This window comes from Lissotriton vulgaris, chromosome 7 (assembly GCF_964263255.1).
Source record: "Lissotriton vulgaris chromosome 7, aLisVul1.2, whole genome shotgun sequence".
NCBI classification, from domain to species: Eukaryota; Metazoa; Chordata; class Amphibia; order Caudata; family Salamandridae; genus Lissotriton; species Lissotriton vulgaris.
Genome location: NC_141695.1, coordinates 856,744,836 through 856,768,276, shown reverse-complemented (window position 1 = coordinate 856,768,276; position 23,441 = coordinate 856,744,836). Strand labels below are relative to the sequence as shown.

The 23,441-nt window shown below is 47.9% G+C and overlaps 1 protein-coding gene across 4 annotated transcripts in view; it reads left to right on the top strand.

Moving 5' to 3' along the window:
- SGCD (sarcoglycan delta) overlaps positions 1-23,441 on the top strand; it is a 1,117,370-nt gene that overhangs the window by 122,740 nt on the left and 971,189 nt on the right. Inside the window, exon 1 of one of the 4 annotated variants that reach the window (XM_086931237.1) lies at positions 3,856-3,965. The exons of the other annotated variants lie outside the window; for them this stretch is intronic. The gene's annotated coding sequence lies outside the window, so the exon portion shown is untranslated. Of the gene's footprint in view, positions 1-3,855; positions 3,966-23,441 lie in introns of those variants that run through there. 4 annotated transcript variants of the gene reach the window in all.

Below are 23,441 nucleotides of genomic sequence, written 5' to 3'. Positions count from 1 at the left end.
CCGGGCCTCTCCCCCTCACAGTACCTCCTCGCCGTCCAATACTTCCCCCTATGTTTAGCCTCCCTGGCGGCCTCCTCCTCATACTCGGAGAGCTTGGTGCAGAACTGACTCAAAAGATCGGGATCCGAGCCAGCCTACATCCTGCGTTCTAAGTCACGCAAGTCTCCCTCCAAGCCCCGGAGAGTCCGAACAATCAATTTAAGCATTCCACAACTTTTAGAGATAGTGACTCCTAAATCGTAACCTTGAACGCCTCCCATATAACCTCGACACTGTCGACAGAGCCCTTGTTTCTGGGGAAGAACGCCTCCACCTCCTCGCCAAGCTCCGCCCTGAACACAGGGTCAAGCAAGGCAGTTGGAAAAAGGCGCCAAGGCGGGCGCGGCCTGTGCAGCCTGGGAACAGACAGGACAACCTTCACCGGGCAGTGATCAGAATACGTACGAGCAAGATGCACAGCCTCCTGCAGGCCAGCCACCAACCCCCTAGAGAGAAAAACATAGTCCAGCCTCGCCCATGAGCGCGCATGTGCAGTGTAATGAGTGCCCTCCTTAGTGGCAGGGTGAGAATACCTCCAGCCGTCAATCAGCCCAGCCTCCTCTACAACCCCACGCAGAATTTCTCTAGCTTGCACATTATACTGAGGACTCCCTTCCGATCTATCCAACTGAGCATGAAGTGCAAAATTGAAATCCCCCCCCCACACAACGTGAGTGGCATCGACAGCAAGCACATGGCCCCACAACGTAACGAAAAAAGTTGGCGTATCAACATTGGGAGCATAGCAATTAACAAACAGCACAGTGATCTGCCCAAGCCGCCCCCAGAGTAGCACATAGCGTCTCTCTGGGTCTCCCATAGATCCCAGTTCTTGAAATGCGAGCGATCTTTTAACAAGGATAACAACCCCTCGAGCATAAGAGGAGTATGAAGCAAACATCCTGGCCGCAGCCCACCTCCCACCAAAGCTGGGGGAAGGTCCAGGACGCAGATGCGTCTCCTGGAGGAGGGCCACATGAATAGCATGCCTGTCCAAATACTGGAGCACATTTCGACATTTCCTGGCATCATTAAGACCCCGTACATTCCAGGAGAAAATTGATATCTTGTCTATAGTGACAGTCGAAATTAGCCATATTCAGGGCCCCACAGGACCCAACGAGCAAGGGCGGCATGTCCGACTCCCAGCAGCAGCCAGCAGCAGGACACCAGCCCAGGACGCAATCGTCCCACCACATACACTCCACACACATCCCAGCCATCTCCAAACCAAGCAACCAGAACCTCAACAACTCCCCCCCAACAGCACCATCCGTGCAACAGGCACCCAGGAAACACATCGCGCAGCACGCAGCAAATACAGCTCATCCGGCCCAGAACTCGCACACGCGTCCCTCGTGTAGCGTGCTCACCACCATGCGGTCGCCGGAAAAAGCGGTCGTTTCTCTCAGGCTCACAGCGACCGAAGGCAATGGCCCCAGGACCAATGCCGCACAGAAAAATAAAGGACCAGCCGAAGCAGCGGACACGGAGCCGCGCCCATACACACAGACAGCAATAGCAATCAACGCAACGACCCATGAGACCTGGGCGAACACGTATCGTCAGCATCATCCCCACCCCAACCACCCACCTGATGACACCCCAACTATCAGGCCATGCATACTCCCACCCCCCTCCATTCCCTAACACACATCCAGTCAACGAACAAAGGACTAGAGTCCAAACCAAAGGTACAAGTGGGGTTCACCCTCCGGGGAACCCTCTAGAGGTGCACGGCACCACACACCACGCCAGTGTCCGAGCCAACGAGTCCCAAATGGCCCCAGGCGCAGCGCGGGGGGGGGGGGTGCCCAGAGCGCGAAACCAAATAGCACCACCCTGCTGTCCCATACCGACCCAAGAACCGCCACTCACACATACACTCGCAAACAGTCAAGGTAAAGCCCCCTCCATAAAAACGGATGGCAGCGAGGCCTCCGACGCAGACAAGGAAGTCAATGCAAAAGACATACGCCAATAATGTCTCAATACAAAAATGACCAAGGTCACCCCAATCAGGCGACCTCCTCCTCAGCCGCCGAATGTTCACCCTCAGGGTCTCGATCGCCTCCTCGATCTGCAGCCGCTCGATCGCGCTTGAGGCGCTTTACAAAATCCTCAGCATGCTGTGGGTTAGTGAAAAAGTGTTGCTTAGCCTGGTGCTTCACTCTAAGCTTGGCGGGGTAAAGCAAAGCATAGTCCACCTGCAGATCCCGAAGTTTCTTTTTCACCCCTAGGAACTTACGATGCTGGTCCTGCACCATCGGCGTGAAATCGGGGTACATGGTGAAAGACACCCCTTCAAAGGAGAGGGCCCGATTGTTGCGGGCAGCTTGGAGGGCAGCGTCCCGATCTCGATAGTTTAAAAGACGCGCAATGATGGGGCGCGGTGCGGCTCCAGAGGCCGGCCGAGGCCCCAGTGACCGGTGCGCTCTCTCGACGATGAACTGGGACGAGAAGGCATTCGCACCAATGGCGCCCACCAGGAGTCTCTCCACATAAGCTTCCATCTTTCCAACATTCGTTGACTCCGGCACACCTACTATACGAACGTTATTGCGCCTACTTCTCGCCTCCAACTCCTCATTCTTAGCGGCAATCACCCGCAATATATTATCCATTCTCGCCAGCTGCGTGGTATGAGCGGCAGCAGTATCGTCGTGGTCCGAGATGCGCTGTTCCGCCGTTGTCAGGCGTTCCTCGTGCACGTCTAGCTTCTGGACCACCGCATCCATGCGCGACGATATTTTGTCCACCTTGTCCACTATCGTGGCAAACCCCTGCCTCATCTCCTGCATCATCTGGTGAAAGTCCGGGGTTTGTGGCTGCGGCACAGTATCAGCAACAGGCGGGGGGGGAGACCGCGATGTCCCAGCATCCTGGAGCAATCGCGTTCCCCTCCTAGCCACTCCAGAGTCAAAGGACAACTTCGACTGTTTAGCGTCCGGTTTCCCCATGATAAAGCGCTAGTAGCACAGAGGGGCACCAAAGTCAAGAAGAGCCAGACTGCAGGCCGGCACAAGCACTCAACCAAACGCCAAAGCACGGGGGCACGAGCAGGCATGGACGCCCCGCCACTCCCAGAGGAAAAGATGGCCGTCTCCGCTCCTAGGCCAAAGGGGGTGCTCTCCAGGCGACCAGACGATGATCCGCTGTGCCTCCGTAATCAATAGTTCCTGGGCAGACAGAGGTAGAAGCCGAAAAACCAGTTCGAGGACAGGGGAGCATTCAGCAGCATGCCCGGCCAGCTAGCAAGCCCGGTGGAGAGAGGTAGAGCAGGGCCTACACCCCACGTGCGGAGCCGCGGGCTAGCGTGGGTAGTGATGCCGGGCTACGGAGCACCCGACCTCCAGAGCGCAAGTCGGGGAAACTTGGAGCCCTCGTAACTTCGGCCAGCAGCCTCCGAATGGAACAGGAGTTGGACCGTGGGTGGTCAGTCGGTATCCCAGCAGATCTATAGGGTCAGATCAGGGCGCAGTGATGGTAAGCAGGATCCCTAGTCGGATAATAGCTCCGGGCAGCAGGAGCCTCACGGCAGTGCGGCCATTCTGCAGTGCACCCTCTAGCGCCCCCATCTCTGCGTACTTACCTGGAGGATATTTTGCTTGTTAATATTTTTGCTTTTATATTTTTGAGGCCTTACAGCTAATACAGTTAGCTGGCCCCATGGAAAAAGAAGTGTTAACAAATCCAATTGCTATGGCATTGGAAGGTTTTTGGTCAGCCTGCGATTATTTCACTGTCATCATGGCCTATTGGCAGTCTTTGCAGCAACAAGCTTACTTTGTTTTTATTTTTTGTTTTTTGTTACAGGCTCTTGATTTTTCACTTGTGGAAGCTCTCGTCCAGGTTTTTGCACGTATCTGATCGCTCAACCCCACGCTAAGCCTATCCTATTCAACTTGAGTCTGGCCCTACAGGTGGTGAGTCCCCCATGTCTTTGAGCCACGCTCTGCATGAGGAGACCCTGGCTTGTGTGCCGACTCCCCTTGGCACCTAGGGCTGTTCCACCTTAACGTCTGTCCCCACTTACGCCAAGATGCACGCTCTGCAAGGCCTGCAGTTTATTTTCTCATAACCAGCAGCAATGGCAGAAAACATGGGCTAGTCCTATCCAGGGACAAAGGACACATGGTTGGAACTTGTACCTTCCACTAGTCTTCCCTTCACTCCTACTCTCTTTCCTTCCTGTGCATCTCCCCTTGTTTATCTCACGAGTTTATTCCTGCTTCTCCACTTCCCTAAAAATGTCTCTTTGTCTTTGTGTCTGATCTAGCTCACCTCTGTCTTAAGCCCTTTCCTTCTGTTTCTCTTCCCTCCTTCGGCGCCAGGACACCCTTTCCCAAGGGATTTGTGGGCTATGCAAAAAAAAGTTTCATTCTGCATTTTCTTTCTTCTTTGCATTGATATATTTGCCTGCCCCTTATCTTCTCTCTCTCTCGTCTTTGCCTTCATTCATCTCCATCACTCCCCCTCCCTTGAAGCCAGCTGCCTTTTCTTCCCGAACTTTCCTCCGTCTGCACTCCTCTTCTCTCTCCCACGTCGCATTGACCCTATCTCTTGTCTTGCACTCTTCTCCCGGCTCTCCCCTCCCGCCACGTCCCGACGCTCATCTTCTATACGTCGTTTTCTGTCTTCCTCGTTTGCCCGCCCGCGCCCCCTACTGCACTCCGCCCCGCCCTCACCGAGGCTCTGTTCTCCCGCTCTCTCCCTGGGCTCCCGCTCCAGATGCGGCGCGCCAGGCCCAGACAGGAACCGCTTGCACGCGACTCTGGAAAAATGTGCTCGCCGAGTGATAGGCAGGCCCTGAAGGCCCCATTGGATAGAAAAAGCACGATAAATAGATTTGGGACAAAAATATCCATCATGTGCCTAGAGTGAGCGGGATTTTTGCGGTGCCCCTCTGCCCCCCTGCTTATCCCTCCGCACACCGCGCCTGCCTCGCACTGATAAACTATTCTCGCTGCTTTGCTGATTGTCTGTGGCGCCTGCACATTAATCATTCGTTTTAAGATGTTCTTTCTGCTCGAAGTTCTAGTTATTGTGAGACGCAGACCCGGGGTTAGCACACAGCGGGCTGCGCGCGACTGCACGGGGGCACTGGCGAATCAGGAGTCTGATCTCCTCCTGTGATCCAGTCTGGGGACACGCCAGGCCGGATCACCGAAGGGGGCCTGAGAAGGCACAGTGCGCTCTTCAGGAAGACGCGACTAGGACTAGGACAAGATGGGAACCTGGTAGTGGGTAGGCAGTGGCTTCACATGAGGCCCCGCTGTGCGGGGGAGGGGGGCTGGGATCAAACATCGGCCTGGGCACACCCAAAAAAAGTGGTCCACATTTGGCTCCTGGTGGCCCCCTCAGCAAACGAGGTAGGTGATGGGCCGGGGAGGTGGGCCCCTCCGTGTACTTTGCAGAGGGGGGGAGTCCCTCAAGTTGTGTTACACCACTGTGGGTACGGCGTGATTCACGTTACCCTGGATAATGAGGCCTGGTGGTTGCCAGCGTTTTGTAAGCCAAGCTGTGCAGCAGAGAGTGGGCCATCTTGGGTTTGAAGCAGCAGAGAGGAAGCAAGGCAAGCCAGACAGGCGAGAGGGGGGAAAAAGAAGGGGCGATAGATAGAGGAAGGGGTATTAAGATGGAGCGACTGGAATAGCAGTGCAATAAACAGTGGCGGGCCTTTGGGCGACTGAGGGGTCTGTGTGACTGTATCACCTTGCGTAGCGCTTCCATGCACAACGCCTGTGGAAAGTCTTTTTTACTACTTCAAACAAGTCATATTTTGGTACTCTCTGTGTTGTAGTGTCTTAGGCCCTAGGCCCACATGCTGGACAAATAACCACACTGACACACAGTAGTAGGGTACTGGAACAGCCCACAGCACGTGCGCCCTGCCCCTTTTATTAGCAGGGTCAACTGTCCAGTGACGCCTGTGATGGGAGGGTGTACAGTGTGGGTGCAACTCATGGCAGAACACTAGAACATGTCCAGCTGGACAGTTCACTTGTGAGTGACCCTTCCCTGTTACCATCGGTCGGCCACTTAATTGCCGAAATCCCTGGTACAACTTGTATCTACCCTGTGGCTAGATAGGCACGCGGGAGAGGGCTCCAGGGCTTGCATCTAATTAAACATGTGCACAAACATGCAAAACCGTCCAGCCATATAAAAAGATTTTGGACAGTGTTGTTGCTAATGCTCCCTGCTGGCTGATGCTCTATGCGATTCCCTACATTGTAGAAAGCGTCAGACAGGTGAGCCTGAGCGACATTTGCAATTTGAGGGCTAGCTCTGCTGGCTAGGATCAAATTGTATTATTCATGAATGAAAATTTCAGAATATGGCGAGCCAGCATGAGAATTCTGATGGCGTACAGTTAGGTCCCAGAACTCAAACATGGACGTCACTCTACAGATGGAGGGACAGCTTGAGACGAGACAGTTTATGGTTACTGGATATTATAAGATAGCTTAGCTATAAACCGACAAAGGCATGTGTTAAATGTTAAACAGAGTTGGGATTTGCCTCAGAAGTTGAGGGGGGCGGGCGAGGGTGGTATTCGAGAAGCATAAAGGAATGCCTACCACAGGCCAGCATGATTAGTAGCCATATGGAAGGGGACAAAAAGCATAATATTACACCAATAGATATCCTCCCTCCAGCTACCTCAACCCCCTCCCCAAAGATTGGCTGAGAACACAAAGATTAGTCTTGGGTTAGAGATACCAAGATCTCAGGCCATATTTATTTATAAAACAATATCAAAAAATCCAGTAACCTCTGAGCTAAGAAAAACATCACATCTCAATCCTATTTACAGTATTTTTACATTGATCCGCACTGTTTAACATAGCTAGACATTGAGTTACCCGTCTCCCACTACCTCCCGGTGCAAAACATTCCTTGGGCTTATGGTTTGCCCTTCCACCCACTCTCCCTGGCACTTCTGCATGCTTGGGGTGAGGAGTCCTCCAAAGGGCCCGCCCCCCAGTGTTAAACCAGACTATCACTTTTACACGAGAATCCTTGCACTCCAAACTAGACCATCAGACAATCATGTTACACCAAGTCCTTCATCTCCAAAAAATCATGCAGGAAGCCTGCTCACCCATAGCAAGCCTATCTGGCGCAACCCCCACCAGTGCTTAATTAGTAAAATATTTAGTGTAGGTGCTCATTTTTTTTAGGAGGCCACTCCCACTTTCCCCGCTCCACCCACTTCCTTCACTGGCTCCACCCACTTACTCTATCAGCTCTGCCCACATCCTCAACTGGCACTGTTAAAAGCCAGATGTAATAGTGCGAAATAATCTATCCTGCAAGCCTAGGTAGGGATTGGTGGTAGGTGGTGCTCCCCCGAGAGCTGAAGGTGGGATAGTGGTGCGTGTATGCCACTGCTTTAATAACAGGGTTCCTCTTAAGTGGCTCTGATAGACACTCTCGAGCAAAAGAGGATAGAGGGACTCCTGCTATGACACAGGTGCAGTGCGCTGTCAAGGAGGGAGGGCTGAGTGAGTTGCTTTCAGGGCTGGAAAAGCAGACATTTCCTGAAAGCAGCCTCCCGTGGAACGGGGTGGCTAACCCCTTACAATTTAGTGGCTCAACCCCTCCATACATTCAAACTCTGTGACACATACTAGGGGTAGTTAGATAAGACTTGGAACTGCATTACATTTTGGAAAATACATACACTAACATGGTCTAATAGTTATGTTCAGGATTATTTATGTTATGGTACCTGCTTATATAACTTTATAGTTGTTGTTTTTAGATTCCCGCACTCAAAGGCAGGCCGCAAGTTGCTTGTGGCAGCGATATCCATAAAACACCACATAACACATTATCGCATAACTGCTCACAAAACTATGCTGCAGCCTTGTGAAGGCAGAGTTTAAATGAACTGTTAGGAACTCAGATTGAAGAGATGAGATGCCTCGCTTCAGCGAATGCATTGCTTTGCTGAAATGCAACCAACCTAGGTTTTGCAGTTTCTTTGATATATATATAGTATGAACTCAACCGGAAGGTACTGGAGCGCTTTACATGAGCACCAGTTATATTACACGAGGAGGGGTTCATTTCTAGTAGGCACAGGTCGATTAAGTGATTTGCCCAGAAATGAGCTGACGTCATTTCATTTATGTAATGCTTAATACCTGTATTTACCTCTTTGCCTGCCGTCCTGCCTCATCATCTTGTGTCTGTGACGGTAACACATGATTCCTTACTTCATAGATATAATCTTATGACGTTCCCCTACTTCATGCATTGTTACAATTATGATATAATTACCTACTGCCTTGTAATTCATCTGAGGCCTGCTGCATGACACGCCGCTTGCTGTCTGCCCAACGTTACAGCTGCGCAGTGTGCTGGGGCGGGCGAAAACAAAGTGGGAACACTGTTCACATTGGTCGACTCGGCACACTTGACTGTTCAACTCCAAGGAGGGACGGGCTAATATTTATTTGCAAGTGGTCATTGGTAACACACTAACGCTACTATGATTGATGATGGGCGGACCTGTTATGGTCGCCTAGGCAGGGACCCCACCAGGGAGTTTATGGCACAGCTTGCATAATCATGGTAAGGGGGGCGGCCGCGGCGGCAAATTTAAAAAAGTTTATGCACTGTTCAGCACACAGCACCAAATCCAGCCAAATCAGGGACCCAGTAGTGCTTTTTCTCACACAAATGAGAAAAACATTTGTGTGGAAAATCGCACAATGTGGCAACACTGAACAAAGGCATGGATATACCAGTCTGAAGACCGTGTGAAGTGAGCTGATACATTGCCACTGTGTGAGTTGGGACTTGCCAGGCAGGTGTGTCAATAGACCTGGCCCTGAGAAATAAGTGTTGTTGCTAAGCACTGGAAACCACTGGTGCAAATTAAGCACTGGAAAGGGGGAGTTGCTCCAGGCCACTGGGTCAAATGACATTTGAATTGCACAAACTGTTTATGCCATGTAGTATAAGATACAAGTTTAATGCTCAGTTAATCTATATCCAGAACCTTGTCAAGAGAATGACTATAATGGTGCAAGTTGTGCTTAAATGAGGGTTTAAAAGAGGCTTTCCCTCAGTAACTGAAAATGAGGTTGGAGCATCACTCCATGTTTTCAGTTAAGCAATCCACGTATAACAATACATTTCAAAATTACAAAACAAGACCCTCTTTCAGAACTGAAAGTTGTGGCAAACATACTAGTAATTATCAGCACAGGGAGCATGCTAACAACCCAGCAGATGAAATTGCAAGAAAGTTGACAGACGGCTGTACCCTGCTACACTAAAGTTTTTCACTTCTGTGTGTTGCCATCTTCAGGATGCAGCACTGACCTTTGCTGCACATGAAGCACAGGTTCAACACCAGTTTATTTTGCGGTGGGTAGCATTATCTGAACAAATGCACTTCACACAGGCACTATAAGGTACATGCATCAATATTGCTTTTTGGGATTCCTTAATTGCAAAAAATAAGGAATCGCAATTAAGGAATTGCAAAATGCAATGCATCAAGAAATCGCTAAATAAATTGCAATTTCTTAATATTCCTTAATTGCGACTCGCAAATTGCGACTCGCAATTAAGGAATACTTCCCCATTCATTCCTATGGGCCTAGAGGCCCATAGGAATGAATGGGAAGACATTCACAATTTGCGATTCGCAATTAGCGAATCGCAAATTGAGAATGCGATTTCAAGGGAGCAGGGGTGTACAAAGGACACCCTGTTGCACCCCTGAAATCAATCTGTGCACATGTGTTGTGCACACACATGTCCGTAGGGCATGTGTGTGCACAACATGAAACTTTGAAAAATGCACAGAAGTGCATTTTTCAAAGTTTTTGCAAATTACCATGAGGTTCAACCTCATGGTAATTTGCTCCCCCTAATTGCGAAATCGCAATTTTTTAAAGTTTCATGCATTGCATTTAAGGAATCGCAAAATGCGATTCTTTAAATGCAATCGCAATTTGAGAATTCGCAAATATTTGCGAATTCGCAAATTGCGAGGGCCTTCACCCTTCATGCATTCCAAAAGCAGATTTTTGCGATCGCAAACGGCCGATTTTTGCGATTTGCACCGTTTGCGATTGCAAAATCCTTTGATGCATGTTCCTGTATGTTTGTCTGCTCTCTTGGAGTCATAAGTACAGTGCAAGAAGCACCATCCTAAGAATAGTCAAATGCCCTGACAGGTACAGTGGAAACCTATGGGCTCGTTTAGAGCCTGACAGGCGACCTGCCAGCCTCTCAGGTCAACAGGGGATGTCTGCCACATTTAGCGATCCCTATCCACTTGGTGGAGAGCTCTAGGATACGTCTATCTCCCTCACAGCTCAGAATCGAGCAAGCCACATTGTTTTTGAGCCCTCTCTGCATTTTGACCAATTGGTGAAGGTTTATGCGACTCCAAAGTTGGGTGAAAGGCATGACTTTTTCATGAATTCCATTTGCAAATAGCTTACCTCTAACTTTCAGACATAAAAGCCTGTCTCACCAATCAATAAGATCACTTTATATCACATGGAGGCCATGTTCCATCTGGCTCTGAACATGTGGCAAGCTGATTACACACTGAACTCAGCATGGCGATTAACCTATTAAACGATCTTACAACAGCTGAAAGATTCTGCCAAGTCAGGGAAAGTGTGCAGGGAATGCATGATGCGTGAGAAATCAGAACAGAAGCAACCGCTCCTTCTTGGAGAACTGTAGCTTGACCAGTTAGTACAGTACTACAGTTTCTGTTTTCTCTGTATGCTTCTGTGGATAAACAACATTAAAAAGAAAATAAGAATTAATTTAACTGTTCTCGTTTCATAAGTAGTCTTCTGGTGGTTGATACCCATTAGCCTATTCTTTCAAACTTTGGAATACAAGAGAATGCCATCAAAATAATGTTTCGACCTTCAAAGTGAAAAGCAACATATCAGCTACTTTTCACCAAAGTAGAAAAAGGCGACGAAAGCCTTTAGGATAAAGTTGCCTGACAGTGTGTTTAGAGTACGGCCATGCTTCAAACAATAAATGGTGGATTTAATTAGGACGTACCTTCGCTTGAATTGGATCAACGTGGACAAAGTGCGAAAAACACTGCTATGGCATCCCAATGCACTTCAGCACGCGCAAAGAAATCAAGGGGGACCCCGTAAACTGCCTAGTTAAATAAAAATAATAACACAGACAAACTTACGATCTCATTTTATAGCTGACCAAGGCATCCTCGGGGATGATTCGCTGCGCCTTATAAATAATGATAATAATAATAATATCAAGTTACCTGTCCTTGTTCAAAAGGCGCCACAAGAGTGAAACTGGAAGTAAGGGCCATCCATGGTTTTTTAAACATCAGATTGCGTAACGTGAATGTGATATAAAAATGAAAGACAGACCCAGTTTGTGATAAATAACTAATCAATTGTGAGTGTGAACAGAATCCAAAAAGACAGAAACAAGAGGAACGAAACAGAAACATGTCTCTTGATGCATAGTGACTGTTCTTCGAAAACATGATTCCGCATAGAATATAAATTCAATGGCAAAGAACCCGGTAGGGTTGCAACGGGTTTGAGTCGACTCTTTAACATATGTGCAATTAAATGAAAAGTACGAACCCATCCACAGTTGTCCTACAGCCAGCCATGAGAAATAAGTGCACGTGCTAAGCATCGGACACCTCCAGCACAAAGTAGGCACTGACCCCCACACTGTCAGAGATCCAGGCTGTCTAGGCTGTCGGGCCATTCTTGGCCCGAACCCCTCCATAATGAATTCTGCAAGCACCTTCTTAAGATCCTGATAGCACTGGTATCATGTGACTATTACTCGTGTGAGTTGCCAAGGGGGAACTGAAGTGTCTCTGCCACCCATATACTCACCCCGCTACAGGCCAGCATGGCTCACTTACCATTTGAACCCCCCCACAAGCTGCATGAGATATTTATAAGCAAAGGAGAATAAGTTACTCACAAAAATAGCATTCCCAACTGGAGAAATGTACATCCCATCAGGGAGAAACCCCTTTACCCCCCACTGAGACAACCCAAGTGGGACTGGATGCCCAGACGTGGTTCCTGTGCTAACCATGCCACTGGATTCAGGCTGTCCTGGCAGATGAGGGGTGATACCCTGAACCCAGTCCTGGGATGCTTGTTTCCGGTCCAGGGAGAACCCAATTTTGCATTTCGAGCTGGACTGCTCCCATGATCAGCAGGGTCAAGACTGATTTGCGTATGGCTAGGTCCAAACTGGGATTGCGTGGAGTGCAAAAAAATGATGGATTTAGGCCCAGATCTCTGTACTGGGTGGGGTGAGTGACATTGTTCAGCAATCTGTCCATCAATTTTGCTTTTTGCATGAGACCGTCCATAGCCTGGAAAATAGTTCTGGAGAATGGTCCCCAAGGGTATAATGCAAAGTGCAATATTCAGAAACCCTATCAAGACCTGCAGTTGATCGAGTGACACTTTTTTAGCTGTCAGGCATTCCCTCAAGGGTTCATTGAACAGGGTAAACTTCTCCCCACGGAGCCTGCCAACCCCAGTGAATAAATCAAACTCAATGCCCAAGAATCATCTTAAACAGCCACTCAAGGAAAGAACTTAACTTCTCAAAGTGAGCGCAAAAAACAGCACCCAGTTAGCGTGCACTTATCAAACTAGAACGCATCCTCAGACTGTAATCCCAGAAGGTGGAAATCATCTGGGTATACTGGTAACAACTGAAAACACGTACTCAATGTCAGCCTTAGCCAGCAGCCTGGTCCCAACTCCTGCAACATGATAATGGTTTGATCGAAGGAAGTATATTTCACTGACCTTCACTGAGCATAGTGCTGGATCTATAGACTCATTCACAGAACTCCCCCGTGGAGCTGACAGATTATAGATCAGGTGGAAGTCACCTGGCTCCTTCTCGGTCACAACCCCCAGTAGTGAACACAAACAATGATCAAAAGCCACTATGCTGCAGCGGCCTGCTGCCCCACCAAGCCTGCATTCATTCACACGTTTTCATCTAGTCACTGCTTTGTTAGCCTGGAGGGATTCCTAATTTCTGCAGGATGGCATCCCCAGTAACTCTTCTGCTGGGATCCAAAAACCATACATGAAGCCTTCATCAAGTATCTACGCAGCCTGTGTGTTGCTATATCCATCCTGATAGGGGGTCAAAGCCTAAAGAGTTGCCAGAGAGTGAGCCTTCTAAAAAGGAGAAGGGTCTTCAGTGCTTCTGCTGCCCCTTCTCCCTCCCTTTTTTGAAACTTTAACTGTGGGTGGGTTGGCATACCATAGAAAGAACAATTGTGCCTAAATTTGCAAGTTCCTGGTGGTCTGATGCAAGCTTTCTTGTTGTACGCTCAGCATGCACCCCTCCTTTCTCCCCCCTCGTGCCCTAGGTGTTGGTTGAAATAGCTGATGAGTGCTGAGCTCCGGCCTCTTGAGTATCATGTGTGGCATTCAAGCATTCACATCAGTCTGGTCCAAATAAAGTACATTTTAAAGGGGCCTTCATCTTTCTAAATGCTCTATCCTAATCCTTTAAAGAGTTACCCCCCAAATGCATCACATGCACACACTATCTTATTCTGGTAGCATTTCATTTGCTGCCCCAATTCAGGAAACTTCTCAATCATAGCAACCTGAAAAATTGCGAAATCCTTCAACGAATTCACCAATGTTTCTTCTACCTTCTGTTTGTGGTGGGTGTGAGAGCATTCTCTTAAGTATGAACACTCTTTCCAACACTTGGCTTGCTCACTCACTGCGGTATCCAAATTCAAATCAAATGTGTCTGCAAATGCCTCTTTCCAAATCATCTCTTTCACTTCAGGAGACAAGCGAACTCCACAACACATCCCTCACAGACTGCACAGAACGCAGACCCATGATAGGTAATGGTACTATAGTACCTGCTTTGCCGGCGTCCTTGCCCTTGTCTGGCTGTGTCGACTATGATCCCTCCGCTGCAGCTGCAGGACCCTGGCCCCTGTCTCCTGTGCCTATTCTTGGTAGTGTTGCGTGCGCGGCTGGCGCTGGCCTTGCCACTGGGCACTAGACTGGATTACAACCTGGGGTGGTCATATCTGCCCTTGTTCTCCGACTCCAATGTGAGCAATTGATCTCCTTGTTTGTTCTACATTATCACTGTAAGGCACACCTGCAAACACCCAGCCCCATCAGAGAAGTGGACAAACCTCCAATACTTGCCAGATTGACCAACAAATCTGGTTGCGGGCCGGAAGTGGGTGTTTCCTGTTCCACCCCGGCCCCGTGCTAGATCCTGTCCCAAGTATGTTGGCTGACCCATCCACTGCTATACAAAAGTACCCACTCTGGGTGATGCTGGTACTGCCTGTGTACAAACCCACAAAGAGCAACAAGGGCCACCCTGACAATCCAGACGGGCCGCTGGTAGAGATGGTGTCTGCTGTTGCACACTCTATCGGGGTGGACAGAAGAGCCATTCCTGCCTTCCCTTGGTCCTTTACCAGCTACTTCGGAACTGAGAGAAATGCTGCCCACAAGGGAACCCTGCACTCCTTGGCCCATCCTGGACCTCAGCAGGTGTGGAAGTGTCTACACTGTTGCAGTGCAAGCAACTAATCCATCAGGGCTCGAGTCACAGGTGGATGCAGGGAGACGCTATCAATTCAATTCAATTCAAAAATTAACTTTATTTGGTTTATCACAACCTTAAAGTATACATGTATAAAAAAAATGACCATCGGTATAAAAACAAGATAAAATTTGTATTCTCAAAATTTACAAAACCTAAAAAGATCACCCAAGTTTATTCTGTTTCACTTTTCGAGAGTAAAGTCTCTATCAGAGTTATGAATTTTACTCCACAGCATATAAGGATGTTCGATGGCGCGCCCAACCAGCTGGTGACCGCCTGCCTGCAGATGCGAATTCTTAAAACGTTTAGGATTGATTTCAACAAATATCTTCTTTCGTTCTTCACTGTCTCGCACGTGCACTTTAAATGGTACAGACTTTCTGTGTGGTACCCACAAAGGCGGCATGTCTTTTCTTGCTAATTACTTTTCCATGTTGGAATTAGATCTTTTGAGCAATGATCACCCAGTCTATATGCCATGAACTTTATTTTTAACGATAGCCGAAAATGAGCTTCAAGGTAAGATTGTGGTTTTAATCTTTTGTATGAGTTGATTACGGACCAAGCATGACAGCGTTTGGCTAAAATCTTTTTGTCTTCTATCAAGGATAGTGACTTTGCATTTAGTTTGCAAACTTTAATGAACGATGTTTGTTCCAAATGGCTGTTCCAAACCTCCTCGATTTTTAGTGTCTCCAGGGCGGTTCCCAGATAAGTGCCCCAAGTGTTTAGTTCTTTTTAGGCTATCTACCTACTATTTTCAGAGGGTAAACACCATCTGCCCTGCTGCAAAGCTGGCCTCTTTCAGTGGAGTGCCACATTCCTTTCCTACTTCTCCTGGTGGCATTTTCTGACACCTGAGCACTTTCAGCAGCGCCTGGAGAGGAGGCGTATCAGATGCAAGCTGGACCATCACCAACTGCCGACATTTAGGGGCCATTAGACTACTTTTTGTTGGAGTATCCTGGCTGGGAGCTATTGGGAGCCTCACACATAGATGCAATGGGGGGGAACCAAATTACTTCATAAGTACTTAAGAGAGAAATCCTTTTGACTTTGTCCAGTCCTGGTATATGAGAGATATATTTGCATGCACTGTAAGAATGTCAGATGTGCTGGTTTGCTCCAGTATTTACACAAATAACAAATTAAATAACTATTTTGTTTTATTTCTTTTATAGCGCTTTAGCACTACAGTAGTGCTAAAGCGCTATAGAAGAAATAAAACAAAATAGTGGTATTGAAATTGTTATTTGTGTACGTGTGATGTAAAGCGCTCTGACACCCTGCACTGGAATGAGTAGTGCCAGAGTGCTTTACATTAGATGTACAGATTATATATTGACAATACATCATATGTATGTACTTCAATATAAAGGATGTGTTACATAAGACAGTGAGGGTTAAAAGGTGTGGGAGCCTCATGTTCTTCATACCTCACTGTGCTATATTAGGATTACAATTTATGAACTGCAAGTAACAAAAGCATCTGTCTTAAAAGCAGTAACTCACTCATTTACATAAAATAAAAAAATTGTAATCTGTGTGTTACATAATGTGCTTTGCAGGAGATGTATTAAACCTCTATGCTACTTTGATTCAAAAATAGGACTAGGCAAAACACATCTCTCTCCAAAGAATGTGTTATCCTCCAGAGTTATCTTTCCATTATTATTATTCCCTGAGATTGCGCTGGCACAGGAAGATCTCTGCAGCAGGTGCCTTAACCCCATAATATATTATAAAATATAGCCATGGCAACCAATTAAGCAGAACAGAGTTACTGCCATATGTTTCCTTGTTGCAAATTTCTTTGTGGCAGGGTTTAAAGAAACAGAAATGTGTAAATTGAGGCCCAGATTGTGTGTCTAGGTTGTGTCAATGTTTTGTCACAACCAAATGCAAAATCTTATGTGTTAAATATTGTAGTGTGCTCAAATGTACTTATGATAGACTTGCTAAACATGTGAGGTCTTAAGAGCTGATGTCACTTCCTGTGAGGTCATGTGTTGTGATGCCACCTCCTGTGAAGTCACTTTGGTGATGTCACACACAGTGATGTCACACCCATTCTGAATAAACTTGATGAGTCCCTCCCACACTTCTTTTTTAGGACTTGAGCCCTGTCGTCCGTGGAATCTAATACCTCTGCGTCACTTACTCCATGTCATTGTCCCTGCTGCTGATAGCTGCCCTCTTGTTGGCTGTTGGGGGCATGCTGCACACTTATGACGACTAAAAACACATGCCTCAGTAATACATCCAATGCCCCCACACTCTGCCTCCTTACCTCATTTGTCCATGTGCTTCGTAAGGGGTGGACCGGCGGCAGGAGCTCAAGTGCAATTCCGGGGTGGAGCGAAAAATGTAGGGGGTACCACCACAGCTGCCCCTGACCAATAATCTAGTAGAAGTAAGGAATCCGGGAAGCCCTTTTGGTAAGGGAAAGAACTCCCTAAAACTGCGCAGGCCCCCAGGAAAAAAATACCCCCCAGTGCCCGTGCATCAATCAAGAACAATGAACAGGCAAAAGCAGGGCTTTAAGTGGGGCGGGTCTCACCTGGTCTGAGCACTGGCAGTTTTTTATGGGGGCCTTGAAACGAGTCTCTATCGGGCTCTTTTTCGTGCCCTTGCACAGGCGGTCCGTTTTTTATTCCGGTCTGCACAGCAGGCACATCGATGTGTGTGTGGTGAGCGTTGTAGGGGAAGGGAAATCCTTTCAAGAGAGTAATTTTCTCTCTAGATTTCCCTTCTCTTTTTGAGTCTCAGGAGCAGCCACATTGTCATGGTGTCACCAGGGCTTTAACTGGAAGTGTTTTCAATCTTATATACAAGCCATAGTTGCTGCTTATTTATCTTATGCAAGTAGCAACCATTCCTGACTTGTAGGTATGATCTGACTTGTATCATATTTCTGGATGCAATGACAGAAACAGCAAAATACAAGTCAGGCGGCACACTGTGCTAAACACAGATTTTTAGCTTACGTGTTTTTAAGCCATGCCCTTAATTGCAGTGACCACGCCCCTTTGAGAGACCCCCAGTTTTTTCATCCCACTTAAAGCCCTGGGAAAAAGTAAATGGCTCAGAGACCTCCATCTCAAGCCCTTCAATACCCCAGAAAGGGTTAAATGAGCCTCGGCGCCAGAGCGCCAAACCAGAAGAGTGGCCTTCTGAAGGGAAATGATCAGAAAGCAAACCTGCCCCCCCCCACCCCGAACTCTTAAGGTTGTCACGAAAAGGAGTTCAATGAGACCTGGCGCCAGCACACCAAATAAAATGAATGTCCAGGTGAAATGACCCAAAGACTCCACTCCACCGACCTCTTAAGGTACCCACGACCACCAGAGGTCGGCCTTGCCACTCCCAGTTGGTTGCCTTTTCACTCAACTACAAGCACACGCCAGAGAGGAGCTAGGGACAGGAGCAGGCAGGCGGCAAAAGGCAAGCGGTGTATGTAGAGTCTCCCAGTTCGTGCTGCGGGTCGTTGGCGGCGTGAGGTGGTGACTTGGTCTTTGGGTGAGGAGAGGCAAGTAAAAGACCGAGCCCCAACTCGGTCTCCCTTTTGCTTTCCACTAGCACAGCTATGCCCATCGCTACCCCTCGTCACCGCAAGATCACCCCTGCATCCAAGGTGGGGCCAGGCCCTTGGCAGTAGGGTGGGCCAAGCCTCACAAAGAGGCATCATTGAACATGTCCAGTCCCACTATGGCACTCCGCAAATATCAGTTTTTTTAATGGGAGCTTCGAAACGGGTTTTTATCGGGCTCTGTTTTGTGCCCTGGCACAGGCGTTTTTTTTTTTCATAATGCACGACATCAGTCTCATCGATGTGCGCTGCTCACACTGCTCACTTCTCACCAGCGGATAAGTTACGGCATGACGTCATGCCAGGAGAGCATTGTTGGGGAAGGGAAATCTTTTAAAGAGAGTAATTTTCTCTCCAGATTTCCCTTCTCTTTTCGAATCTCAGGAGCAGTAACATTGTCGTGGTGTCACCAAGACTTCAAGAGGAAGCTTTTTCAATATTTTATACAAGCCATATTTGCTGCTTATTTGTTGTGCAACTAATGACCACTGACAAAGCCAATAGAACTGACTTGTTGTGGGTATGATGTTACTTTTTGTTTCATATACCTGGGTGCAATGACAGAAAAAGCAAAATACAAGTCACACCATGCTAAGCACAGATTTTTAGCTTACATATTTTTAAACCACGCCCTTAATTACATTGGCCACGCCCCTTTGAGCGACACTTAAAGCCTTGATTACTATGTTACGAACTCTTCTTGTAGGAGGTTACTGTGCTCCCCACTCTGTTACAGGCACATTAGAGTGGTCGGCCAATGGTTGAGGATGTTTGATTTTGTGCTAGAGACAATCATGGGGCGGTGCTAGAAAGCATATTTAATAAATATTGTATTTAATAGGAGTCCTTTCTCTGTGTCATTACCATTCATTAACCAACTTGCAACCACAGCTGCCACGTCTAACCCTTACTGCCTGAAAATCAGTGGACATTTCTAACGCCAATTTCTGAATGTGAACATGTGAATGAGGTAATCCAGATTACAGCCAGACATCTGGATGTTTTCAAACATTAAAATTCTAACTCTGATTAGTCATTTGGAATTTGAATTAGTTAGTTAGTTAGAAATCTTGGGTGACAAAAACATGAGCTAAAATTGTTGAACCCCTTTGCCCACCCAGAATGGAAGTAAACTTCAAGAGAGCAAGGGGATGCATAAGAGAGGACAAAGCCTGCATGCTCCGCCTTCCAGGGTCTCTTATTCTGGTGGCCATCTTCTCTCAATGTTTCATGGCACAGAGACAGAGTGAGCAGAGCAGAGGGACCTGTTGTGAAGTCAGCACACTAGTAGTTGGGAGTGGGCAGAGCTAGGGGGCCAGAGGAAGAGGAGGAGCGGACACAGGAAAGGGTTAGTTAGAGTAGGGACAGGGCACGAGCTAGATGTACTTAATAAAGCTCCAGTTTAGACGAAACCAAGTGTCTGTATTCATTGTAGCACGATGCTACAACTGGCGACGAGGATGGGATGGTGAAGCCTGCCACCTACAGAACCCTGAAGAAAAGTGTCCCGTCCCCTGCCGCGTGCAAGAAGACACTGCCGGTGAGACTTGAATGTCAAAATAAACAGAGCGCCAGAATGAGAGGCCAGTGGTGATCGCACTTGCCCTGTGAGCTACCAGCCTGATAAAGCCCCGCTGTGGAGCGCTGAGGGCGTCTGAAGAGGAGCGCTCGTTCGTGACAAAAACGACACTCACGCCCGATGCGTGCATATCGGCACGCAGGTAAAGAAGAAGAGATCGGGAGCCTACCCCGATTCTGCCGGATGCTCCGGTGACCAGAAGGCGCCTGAGATACCACGGAAGCCCCGTGAATGTGCCCCGAAGTAAGAGCGCTGTTCGCGCCAAAAGAAACTGCAAGTGCCCGAGTGAGGTGAGGGCTGAAACGGACTGAGCGAGGGATCGGGAGCCCAACCCCGACCCTGCCGTGCTGCCTGTGTGTGTGGAGTCCTGCTGGGTAAGTCATGGAAATCGCCTGGAGAAGAGCGCTGCCGAGCGCCAAAACAAATGCACATTTAAAAAGCGCAGTCAAGTGCTGGAATCGGGAGCCCCGTGTGCAGAGGTGGGAGCGTCCCGTCTGAAGTGCCCAGAAGTGCCCACCGGGAGCCCACCCCGGCGGCAGAAGTCAAGGAAAGCTGCCTTACCTGAAGCATTGACTCTAGCAGTGGATCCTGGCTGCAACCGGCAAGCGGTGAGTGGAAACGCTGAGAAATACAGTGACTCCGGTGAAGAAACAAAGAAAAATGGCCGAAATCCCGTCGAAAACGAGATTCCCGCGAGGCCATTTTGGAGTCAGGCAGCAGTGTCTAATCCCCTGCGAGGGATCATCGGCGGCCATTTTGAGGTCAGGCAGAAGACCTGAAAGTGCAAATAAACATTGGCGAGTGCGACAGGGCCCAAAAATAAGCACTGGTAAGTGCAAATCAAGCATTGGTAAATGCAAATAACAAACAAACAGTGGTAAACACAAAACAAACAAGCACTAGTAAATACAAGAACAAACATTGGCAAATGTAAGTAGAACAACCATTGATGAGTGTAAGCGAACAAGACTTGGCAAATGCAACAACACAAGCAGTGGTCAACCTAAGGAAACAAGCATTGATAAAGGCGAGGAAACAAGCATTGACAAATGCAAGAAAACAAACATTGTTAAATGTAAAAAGAAAAACAAGCACTGGTAAAGACAAGAAGAGAAATAATACAACAAGCATTGGCAAATGCAAGAGCATACAAGCATTGGTACATGCAAAGAAACGAGCATTGATACCTGCAAATAGACAAACATTGATACATGCAAATCAACAAGCATTGGACAAACGGAAATAAGTATTGGCGAAGAGTAAACAAGCATTGGTACATGCAAAGAAACAAGCATTGATCCATGCAAAGAGACAAACGGAAATAAATATTGGCGAAAGATAAGCAAACATTGGTATATGCAAATAAACAAGCATTGGCAATGACCAAACAAACACTGGCGAAGACAAGTAAACAAGCACTGGTGCATGCCAATAAACAAGCGTTGGCACGTGCAAGTCAACAAGCCTTGGTATGTGCAACTAAACAAGCGCTGGTAAATGCTAAAGAAGTAAGCGTAGACAACGGCGCGTGGACAACACTGAACAAGTCTTGGCAACCAAACAGAATAAGCACATGCTAACACGAGAGTGAATCGACTAACAAGCAAGAGCAACCACAAGAGTGACTCAACAAACAAGCATTGGCAAAACAAAGGTCAGCACGGGTGGAAACACGAACAGTGAGAAACGCAAGCGAATGCGCAGTGGCGAATGCCATGAAGCAACGCGTGTCCATTAAATAAAGGGAGCAACAAGCAAACATAAATAAAGACAACGCATAAATAATTACAACAGAATCAGCAACGAGCACGAGCCAATGCACGTGTGGAGTAGCCAATGAACACACACAACAAGCAAGTGAAATCCAACATTGTCACTAACAATGGATAAATTCAAGGGTGCAATGTTGACCAAACACGAGTGCACTGAAGGAAGAACTAATAATCAAGCTCAAGCTAGAACACAAGCAAAAGCAACTGAAGCCCGAAGAAAAGTGGACAGCACAATGCCCCGCGTCTACGGCCGATCAGAACCTTCTTCTCTCATGGCGGGAGGAGACGTAGCTCAATATTTCAATCCACACCTTGAAGTATCGCCCCCAGTGGCACGGATTGACGATTGGATCCAGGGCCTCAAACGGCACTGGTGGCTGGAAGCATTGGATAATTTCTTGAAAGCCAACGGTGAGCAAAGAGAAAGAAAATGTCTGGTGCTACTCCTCCATCTGGTGGGTCCCGGGGGCCGATGCCCAATTAGAACATTTTCCAAAGAAGAAGCAGACATCTATTATAGACTCCAAGAGGAGCTCTGTGCCCATCTCAATGCACAGGCAGAGGTGGATCATAATCGCATGGTCTTCAACACAGCACGGCAGGACCAGGCGAACCATTGCCGCATTTCATCACTCGGTTGCAAAGTCTGGTACAAGGCTGCCATTTCAACACGTTTACGAATGAGGATGCTGTTCGGCTCCGAATAATTGAAGGCTGTGAAAACCCCGAAACAAGGCACAAAATACTGAGAGGGCATTGGTCGCTAAAGGAAATTATCAAGAAAGACGAAATTGGAATGCAAGTCCAAACAAGAGACAAATTGAGGGGTGTGCATCTGAGTACAAAACTTCGAGATACCTGGGAAGAGAGAACCCAGAAATCCAACAATCACAAAAGGAGAGAGAGAGAAGGCAGACCAGCGAAAAGACAACGGGGGAGACACTGTGACAAGGAAAGTGACAAGGAGTACTCAGAGTCAGATTACTCAGCGTCTGACCACTCAGAATCAACCAAAGATTCCTCAGAGTCAATCATCCAAATAACAACTCCAAGGAGTCATTCAAAGTATGACACACGTTACTCTGACGAGGAGGGAGCGTCCAGTGGGACAGATTGCACTCCTGGACAAGATGGCATTCTGCATAACAAGTGGGGGAGAAAGACAAACCATAGAAGAAGGGGCCGCAATGGTCAACACCGAAAATCGACGCCGGAACATCAATTGCCAAGGAGTGAAGATGAGTCCGAGGTAACAGCTGGCAGGAGAACACATCACCAACAGATCAGAGATATTAGAGCACCAAACAATCGCACAAGACGGACTGGTCCCTCACAACAACAAGCAAGAAAAGATCCATGCATCCATGGGCCCCGCGACAACGAACAAACAGAGAGGAGGTGGGTAACCTCAAGCGAGAAGGACGAAGAGGCAAAAGCTTGGGATCAAGCACAAGGAACAAATACGGAATCTTCAAACAATCTCCCAAATGAGACAACATTGAAGACGTTCCAACAAAGACACACGGAGAAGCTTTTCAAAGACAATTCTGAGGTGGAAAGCAGCTCGTCATGGACTACCCGGTTCCGAAGACCACCTGGTAAGACATTCTCAAAGGAACACTCACAGAGGGAACTGACGGAGCACCCCTCTGATTCAGAAAGCACGTCGGTTCGATCCTCTGAGTCGGCAGAGTCGTGGTCCCGACAACGACCACGCGCAACATCACTAAAGGAACATTCTCAGAGGGAAGTGACGGAGAACCCCTCTGATTCAGATAGCATTTCGGTTCGATCCTTTGAGTCGACAGAGTCGTGGTCCCGACAACGGCCATGG